General features: G+C 38.4%; 1 pseudogene; it reads right to left on the reverse strand.

The window, feature by feature from the left end:
• Window positions 1–1,480: 1,480 nt before the first annotated feature.
• On the reverse strand, window positions 1,481–7,459 carry LOC128051751 (putative teratocarcinoma-derived growth factor 3; annotated as a pseudogene).
• Between the last annotated feature and the right edge of the window lie 1,903 nt (window positions 7,460–9,362).

Raw genomic sequence — 9,362 nt, forward strand, 5'->3', positions numbered from 1 at the left:
GAAGTTAGTATTAAATGAGCCTCAGAAAGAAGGATACAGAAGGAAATCTGTATACTGCTCTTTCCTTCCCCCAAACAAAAGCAACTGTGCTTCCAATGACGTACTAATAAAAATTTCATTATATGCAGAGGTGTCGCAACATTCACCAGATTCAGATTTTCCCAGGAACTATGTCATGCCTGCCTAACTAGGCATTAACATTTTGTTGTTCATCAGTATGTTATAGGCACTAAAGTGGTCCCCACCTAGCCTGAAAAAAGTATGCCCATTTTCCTATAGTGCCCAAATTGGAAACTTGAACAATTCTTTACAGGAAGCACAATGCTAACCATTTTATGGATGTTTATTTTTTTTTTTATTTTTTTTTTCAATGTACTTCCCACTTTTACTAGACAGAACAGATACATATTTTTAAAACTGGCTTTACAATATATGGTTTTATCACTGGCTTACAACTAAACATACTGTGAACATTTTCTTTTACCACCATTGAAATAATTGCATAGTATAGAGAAATCATAATGTATTAAGCAATCTTTATATCTCAGGGGAATTTAGATAGTTTTTTTTTAAGGAGACTTTATTCTTTTCCCCTGGGCTTCCCTAGTGGCTCAGAGGTTAAAGCGTCTGCCTGGAATGCGGGAGACCCGGGTTCGATCCCTGGGTCGGGAAGATCCCCTGGAGAAGGAAATGGCAACCCACTCCAGTACTCTTGCCTGCAGAATCCCATGGAGGGAGGAGCCTGGTAGGCTACAGTCCATTGGGGTCGCAAAAAGTCGGACATGACTGAGCAACTTCACTTTCACTTTTATTCTTTTTACAAATCCTTCAGAAAACAGGTGCCCTTGTCTCATATAGCTTCCTATAGATGACAGAAACTTGCCCTTCAGCTTAGCCTTTTAACTTGCTTCTCTGTAGCCACCAGATCTACCAAGACATTCATTTTATTTTCTCAAATCTCTCCCATTTGCTCCCACTTTTCTACCTAGTCACCCAGGATATATGCACACCTCCATCACTCTAGCACCGTGTCTCTCACCGTGGATATCTGGCCCCTTCCTTCTCCTCTGCTCCCCTTACAGGTCCTTCGTTTCCAAGATACTATCTTAACTGATGTCAATCAACTCCATTCAAAGCTTTATGCTCAGTTCCACACTGAGAGTAACCTTTAATAATCTGAATATAGAATTCAACTGTTTAAAGGAAATTATTTGTAAGCCCTTGGTAGTTACATGTATCAGAAACACAGGAGTTGGGCACAAGAGATGGCTTACTCTTTTTTTCCTTTAACTAGTTTTTTGGAGAGAGCAGGGCAGAGGAAAGTAATTGGCACTTCAAGGAAATCTTTTTAGGGACCACAGGGAAATCTATTCACTATTTCAAGGCAGCTAACAAATTATCATCTCTCAGTTGAGACATTAGAGAGACAGCCTTTACAGGTCATGAAATCTGCATGACAAATGTTGAAAAGAAATGTGGGTTAATAATAACTTTGTATAGCAAGGCAGATGCCAGGTAGCATAAGAGCACATGCAGACAGTGTTAATTCTGGAGTCCTGGAAGCTGTGAGCTGCTCATCCATCACATGGCCATCACAACCAGGTAGGAATGACTGAGGAAAGCAGCGAAGCTGGCCATGCCAGCATTTACACATGGAACACTTCCTGGGCAGCCAGGTGTCATGGGGCACAGACCCACAGTTCTCTTTGCGAGAGTCATGCTCACAGTTGCGTCCATAGAAAGAGGGAGGGCAGGCACAAAAGGACCCCAGCATGCAGGTTCCCCCATTCAAACAGCAGGTTCTGTTCAGCTCCTTACTCTTTTGGATTCCCATGGATGCTACAAACTGGGAAGGCTGGTGACGAATTGCAGGCTCCTCTTGGGACCAAAGGCCATCATCTCTGAAGGCCAGCTCTCCCTGTGTTTATGGATGTTTAAAATCATGCATGGCACCTGAGAGCCAAGAGAGTTGGAATTGGGTTCTAATTCTGTTTCTAAAACTAATCACTTCACTTTTCTGATCCTGTTTTCTTACTTTCAAAATTAGGGGTTAGACTATTTGAACTATTTTCATAAATATTTCTATTTTACGAATTAAGATTCACAGAAACTAATCAGTTTATCAACATTCAGTTCAGTTCAGTCACTCAGTCGTGTCCGACTCTTTGCGACCCCATGAATCGCAGCACGCCAGGCCTCCCTGTCTACCATCAACTCCCAGAGTTCACTCAAACTCATGTCCATCGAGTCAGTGATGCCATCCAGCCATCTCATCCTCGGTCGTCCCCGTCTCCTCCTGCCCCCAATCCCTCCTAGCATCAGGGTCTTTTCTAATGAGTCAACTCTTCGCATGAGGTGGCCAAAGTATTGGAGTTTCAGCTTCAACATCAGTCCTTCCAATGAACACTTCAGGACTGATCTCCTTTAGGATGGACAGATTGGACCTCCTTGCAGTCCAAGGGACTCTCAAGAGTCTTCTCCAACGCCACAGTTCAAAAGCATCAATTCTTCGGCACTCAGTTTTCTTCACAGTCCGACTCTCACATCCATACATGACTACTGGAAAAATCATAGCCTTGACTAGACAGACCTTTGTTGACAAAGTAATGTCTCTGCTTTTCAATATGCTATTTAGGTTGGTCATAACTTTCCTTCCAAGGAACAAGCGTCTTTTAATTTCATGCCTGCAATCACTATCTGCAGTGATTTTGGAGCCCCCCAAAATAAAGTCTGCCACTGTTTCCCCATCTAGTTCCCATGAAGTGATGGGACCAGATGCCATGATCTTAGTTTTCTGAATGTTGAGCTTTAAGCCAACTTTTTCACTCTTCTCCTTCACTTTCATCAAGAGGCTTTTTAGTTCCTCTTCACTTTCTGTCATAAGGGTGGTGTCATCTGCATATCAGGTTATTGATATTTCTCCCGGCAAATCTTGATTCCAGCTTGTGCTTCTTCCAGCCCAGCGTTTCAAGGTGAATGTTATTACTGCATAGCATTTCACTTCAAATAGAAGCAGCAATTGAAAACTTTACTTTCAGTTATAAAATGTTTTCTTCTATGATCCTGTTTGCATTTCTTTTCCTCCTACAGACTTTGTAACACCAAAGCCCTACATAGATGCTGAATGGAATCTTCCCATTTCTTATGCTCATTCAAGTACTCACTCAACAACATGGACATGAATGCTGGTATATATTCATATGAGGCTTCCCTGGTGGCTCAGTGATAAAGAATCCACTTGCAATGGAGATGCAGGTTCAATTCCTGGGTCGGGAAGATCCCCTGGAGAAGGAAATGACAACCCACTCCAGTATTCTTGCCTGGAAAATTCCATGGACAGAGGAGCCTGATGGGCTACAGTTCATGGGGTTGACTAAGCAACTGAGTATACACATATATGATAGACAGATACACACATACACAGATACACATATATGGTTTAAGGAGAGTAACACTGATTGAACTGATATTTTAAAAAGGTCACTCTGGCTACAGCACAGTGAATAAATTTTAAGAGTAATGCTGAAGGCAAAGAAACCAAACAGAAGGCAGCTGCAATAGTCCAGTTGAGAAACAATGGTGACCTGGGCAAGGAAGGATAACAATGATAGAGCTAGAAAAAAGTGAATGAAGCAATTTAAAAAAAAAAATGTACCAAGGACCAGCTATAGGATTTGATGACCAACTAGATGTGGGGGGATTCAGGGAGATGGAAGAGTCAAGGTTGGCACTTTACTTTTCTTGTCTTAGCAATTAGTTGATGGTGGTGCCATTCACTATAATGTGGAAGATTTTAAAAGTTCTAAAAAGAAATGATAAGTACAGTTTTGAATTTCATAAATTTGAGGCACCTGTGTGATAATAAACTAGACTAGAGATAAGATTTGGGAGTCAACATCATACCAAAGGTAAGACCAACTAGGCAGAAAACACTAAGAAAGAAGAAAATAGGACCCAGAAGAAAGACCTTAGTGATAATCAGTCAGCAAATGACTAAATAAACTATTATATAAACCTATAGAAACTAAACAGCAATAAAAATTACACTTAGGAAAAATGTTTTATGATATTCTGTATTTAAAAGGTACACCACAAAATTTAAAGTACTAATATTACCACTACGTATCAATACTTACATGGAGGCATTCCAGGCTCTTCTTTGGGAAATTCTTACAGAGCCTCATGCTTCTCATGGCAGTGGAAGGCTGGGACAAGAAGCAAGGCAGGTACTACTTATACCTCCTGATTTTTGAATGGACATTACCAGAGGATAAGAGTGCCATCACCCTTCCTTCTTTCCATGCAGCGCTGCCCTGAATTATTGCATCCCTCCGCCACCACCATGCCAAGCCATCTCTGGGGAGGTTTTCACGACAATGGGGATGTTCTCACGATAATGGGGAAGTACTGAGGAGGAAAAACAAATACACCACTATCCCAAGAGGTACAATATATTAAAATTAAGGTACCACAATTTAGTTTAAAAGTCACAAAGGAAACTAATAGGAAAACCATAAACCCACAAAAATTGGCAGAGGACAATATGTGAACTGAATTCCTCATCTTTGTTACTACAACATCAGTACGTATCAACAGAAATTTCCCACCCTGAGAAACTGAAGACTAAAAATGTAAGCATCTTACAACTAACAGATGAGGAATGGCCAAAGGTGGATTTTTTTTTCCCTGAAGTGAGCCTGTGAGAAGGGGGAAAGGGGAAGGAGCTTTTTCTCACATAGAATCTATGTTTAGAGCAGTTTTAGGTACACAGCAAAACTGAGTGGAAAATTCAGAGTTCCCATAACCCCTTGCCTCCACCCCCCACACATACAGCATTCCTGCACCAGAGTGGTACATTTGTAACAATGAATGAACCAACATTCAAACATCCTTACCATCCAAAGTACATGGGTTACATTAAGGTTCACTCTTGGCATTCTACATCCTATGAGTTTGGACAAATGGATAATGACATGTATCCATCACTACAATTTCATATAGAATAGTTTCACTGCCCTAAAAATCCTCTGTGCTCCACCTATTAATCCCTCCTTCTTCTCCCAGGCCCTGGTAAACACTGATCTTTTCACTCTGTCCATAGTATTACCCTTTCCAAGATATCATATATTTGGAACTTTATAGTATGTAGCCTTTTCAGATTGGTTTCTTTCACTCAATAAAAAGCATTCAAGACTTCTCCATGTTTTTTCATAGCTTAATAGTCAATTTATTTTTAGTGCTGAATAATATTCCATTGAAGGCTTCCCAGATGGCTCAGTATTAAAGAGTCTGCCTTCCAATACAGGAGTCACAGGTTTGATGCCTGGGTCAGGAAAATTCCCTGGAGAAGGAAATGACAATCCACTCCAATATTCTTGTTTTTCAAGTTTTGGAAGTTATTAATAAAACTACTATAAATAGCAATATGGAGATTTTTGTGTGGATGTATATTTTCAACTCCTTTGTGTAAATACCAAGAAATACAATTGTTGGGTCTTGTAAGAGTATGTTAGTTTTGAAAGAAAACACCAAAGTGTCTTCAAAAGTGGATGTTGCCTCAAATCCTCAGCAGCATTCAATGTTGTCAATGTTTTAGATTTTTGCCATCCTAATAGGCATGTAGTGGTAGTTCACTTTTAATTTACAATTCCCTAATGACTTAAGATGTCGAGCATCTTTTCACATGTTTACTTGTCAACTATGTACTTTATTTGGTGAGGTGTCTGTACAAATCTTTTGTTCATTTTTCAGACTGTTCACTTTCTTACTATTGAGTTTCAAGAGTTCTTTGTATATTTTGTATAACAGTCCTTTGTCAGAGATCTTCTTTGCAAATATTTTTTTCCCAGTCTGTGGCTTAGTTCATTCTCTTGACAGTGTCTTTTACAGAGCAAAAGTTTATAAGTTTAAAGTATTCAGATTATTATTTCTCTAATGAATTGTGCTTCTGGTGTTGTATTTTAAGAGTCACTGCCAAACCTATGGTAATCTAGATTTTCTCTTATGTTATCGTCCAGAAGTTTTATGGTTTTACATTTTACATGTAGGTCCACAACTAATTTTGAGTTAATTTTTACCAAGTTTAAAAAGAAAGCTTTTCATTTTTATTTTGAAACCATTGTTACTATTTTATTTTTGTTTCCAACTGCATGTTTTAGAAGGATGGTGAACCTGATGATTCAACTTCTAAGCAATTATCCTAAAAAAATAAACATAGGTTTGGACACAGATATTTATTCAACACTCTGAATGTTTATTTATGATTATGAGAAATTGGAAACAACGTAAGTATCAAAAAAATCACAAAGATGATTAGATATAGTATATTATATTCAGATGATGAAATTCTATAAAGCTATTAAAAATAACATTTTAAAACAATTTTTTTAAATTTCCTGGTAGGATATACAAATATGTTATCAATTCAAAAATGGAATGTAGGTTATTTGTGTTTATTTTTATATGATGTATACTAGTTTTATAATCAGAAAGGATTTAAAATTTCATAAAAGCACTCAAAATAAGATTTACAGTGACAAATGACACTGGGACTAAAATAAAGATAAGATGCGTTTTCCCACTGTTATCACAAAATAGATTTAAGCACCCAAAACACACATAAAACTCCAGAGCAGAAATCAGTGGAAAGTAATTAGGAGAGTTTGGTTTATTAGGAAGAGAGCTGAGATAATTAGAAGAGAGATTTGGGGGTTAGGAAGGATAAATGACAAGATTATTGTCAGCAACCAGAGAAGTCTCTTCAAATATCTCTGTGTAATATGGTATCTCAAAAGAGAGCAAAGGGTCTTCAACTTCTGAAACCCTGTGATATAAGCTACAACCAGCCTATCCTGATATCTGTCATTTTCCTTCACTGTGGGGCAAAAGGCTCTCAAATGAAATTTCACTGACCTCTTGTTCCAAAGTAATATGCCCAATTAAAGAGGGAGCAGCTTGGTAGGACAGGTTCTGGATTGAAATCTGAAGGTCCAAATTTAAGGTCCAGCTCAACTACTTATCTAGGGCATGATTTGGGTAAAGTAATACAACCAATATGAAACAGTCATTTCATATGTTAATGATACCAGCTGTGTCTCTATCACACCACGGTCATGAGGACTGAATGAGTTCATATAAATGAGAGCTAAAACATATTAACCAAATGGATGTATTTTATAATAAAATAATTCTCAACCTATCAACAACAGATTGTTTGGCCTCCAGTAACAATTCAGATCAAAAATTGCATTCTTGGTTGAAAGGACAAGTGACAGACAACTGGATGCCAAGGCAAGCAACCTCTTCCTCCCTGACAGCTCCACATGCAGCACTCCTGAGGCCCAATCCAAAAGGCAGATGACCTTCTCAGGTAGACAAGGGCCACTCTTTGGCTGAAGTTCACCTGCAGCTGTGCTTCCCAGCTGGAATCAAACAAGCTCTCAAATGCATCGCCAGCCATTTTTGTGTCGTGTTGTTTTATCTACTCACTCGTTTATTCATTCAGAGCAGATTATGTGCCAGGCACTGGAAACAACAGCAATGAAAAAAAAGCAGACAAAGCCATTGGAGTTCCCACCAAGAGGGGGAAAGCAAATATCAATCACAGAATCGTATAAATATAAAAGGAAATTTGGGATGATAATAAAAACTAAGAATATTTAGTTGAAGGGGATGATCTGGACCTATTAGCTTGGTGAAGTCTTTCCTGAGCTGATAACTGAGAGATGAGTAGCAAGGGAGAGGAAAGTAAATGGATCAAGTAGAGGGATCAGCATTAGGAAAGGTCCTATGGTACAGGACACTGACATTCAAGACCTGAAAAAAGGACAGCGTGTCCAGAGCACAGACATAAAGAAATGAAGGAAGGGCAAGATGAGAGTAAAAAAGCAGACTATGTTAAGTGGTTCTGTCTTTGTTCTGTGAGCAATGACAGCCACTGAAAGCTAATGAGCAGAGAAGTGACAAGATCCCTTTTGTATTTAGAAAGATTATTCTGCCCACAATGTATCAAGATGCCAGGTCACTGTATCTTTTACATATAGGCTTTTTTATACACACAGAGGTACTCCCACACCTGAAAACTTTCTGTTAACATTCTAACTTCAAAAGACCATTGTATTTCCTTGACCCTATTACAACAAGGCAATATTGATGACCAAAAACAAGAGATTTCTGATAAAACTTAACCTAAACCTTAACCTAATAATGTGTGGGAGAAATCAATAGAATGTAATGAATTTTGGGTCTCATTTTTCTTATGCTTTTCCAATACAATATACCAACATGTTTTGATTAATGAAAAAAAAAGGATTAAAAGAGACAAGGGCCAAAGTCTGGAAAAACTGGAAAATTCTGGCAAACACCGTAAGTTTAGACATCAACAGCTAGAATGGAGGTCTTATCCTCAGTATTAAGATACACTAGCATGTTGATCAACAGTGAGATGTCAAAAGCAACTAGATTCTAATAAAAGTTAAAGAACCAGTATAAAATTAGTACATGATCAACTACTTTGTGGATTTCCCTATAATAACCCCACTCTCACTCATATCCATCCTGAAATGCTTTCCTGGATGAAAGAGGAAGGAGCTGCTATAGCACTGGGACATTAAGCTCACACAACCTACACACTTTCATTTGTGCTGAAACCTTCCTTGTCCTCCCATCACTAATAGTCACACCTCCATATCCATAGGTTCCACATCCAAAGATTTAACCAACCACAGATCAAAGATAGTTGAAAAAAATTCCAGCAATTTCCAAAAAGCAGAACTTAAATTTGCCAGACAATGGCAAGTACTGACATAGCATTTACATGGCATCAGGTATTATAAGTAATCTACAGATAATTTAGGGCTTTTAAATTATTATTATTAGCATTAAAATGACATGATCTATGTCAAAACTAGGGCTTCCCTTGTAGCTCAGTTGGTAAAGAATCTGCCTGCAGTGCAGGAGACCCGGGTTTGATCCCTGGGTTGGGAACATCCCCTGGAGAAGGAAATGGCGAGTCTGAATATTTTCTAGTATCCTTTCCTGGAAAATCTCATGGACAGAGGAGCCTGGTGGGCTGTAGTTGCAAAGAGTTGGGCACAACTGAGCAGCAAACACTTACTTACTTAGGTCAAAACTACATGACAGTAGAAGTGAACTTTATTGTAATGCTATTCATACAGATAATTTATTTAAAATCTTAAAATTATAAGCCTTATAATCATCACAATAAAATAAAGCAATAAAACAAAAAAATTTATGTTTATTTCTCGATGGCATAGACTTGCTTCGTGAGCTAGCAGAGCAAAACTCCTCTTCTAAAGTGAAGATACAAATCAGATTAGCCATGGTAACTGATTTTCTTATGT

This window comes from Budorcas taxicolor, chromosome 1 (genome assembly GCF_023091745.1).
Source record: "Budorcas taxicolor isolate Tak-1 chromosome 1, Takin1.1, whole genome shotgun sequence".
NCBI lineage: Eukaryota > Metazoa > Chordata > Mammalia > Artiodactyla > Bovidae > Budorcas > Budorcas taxicolor.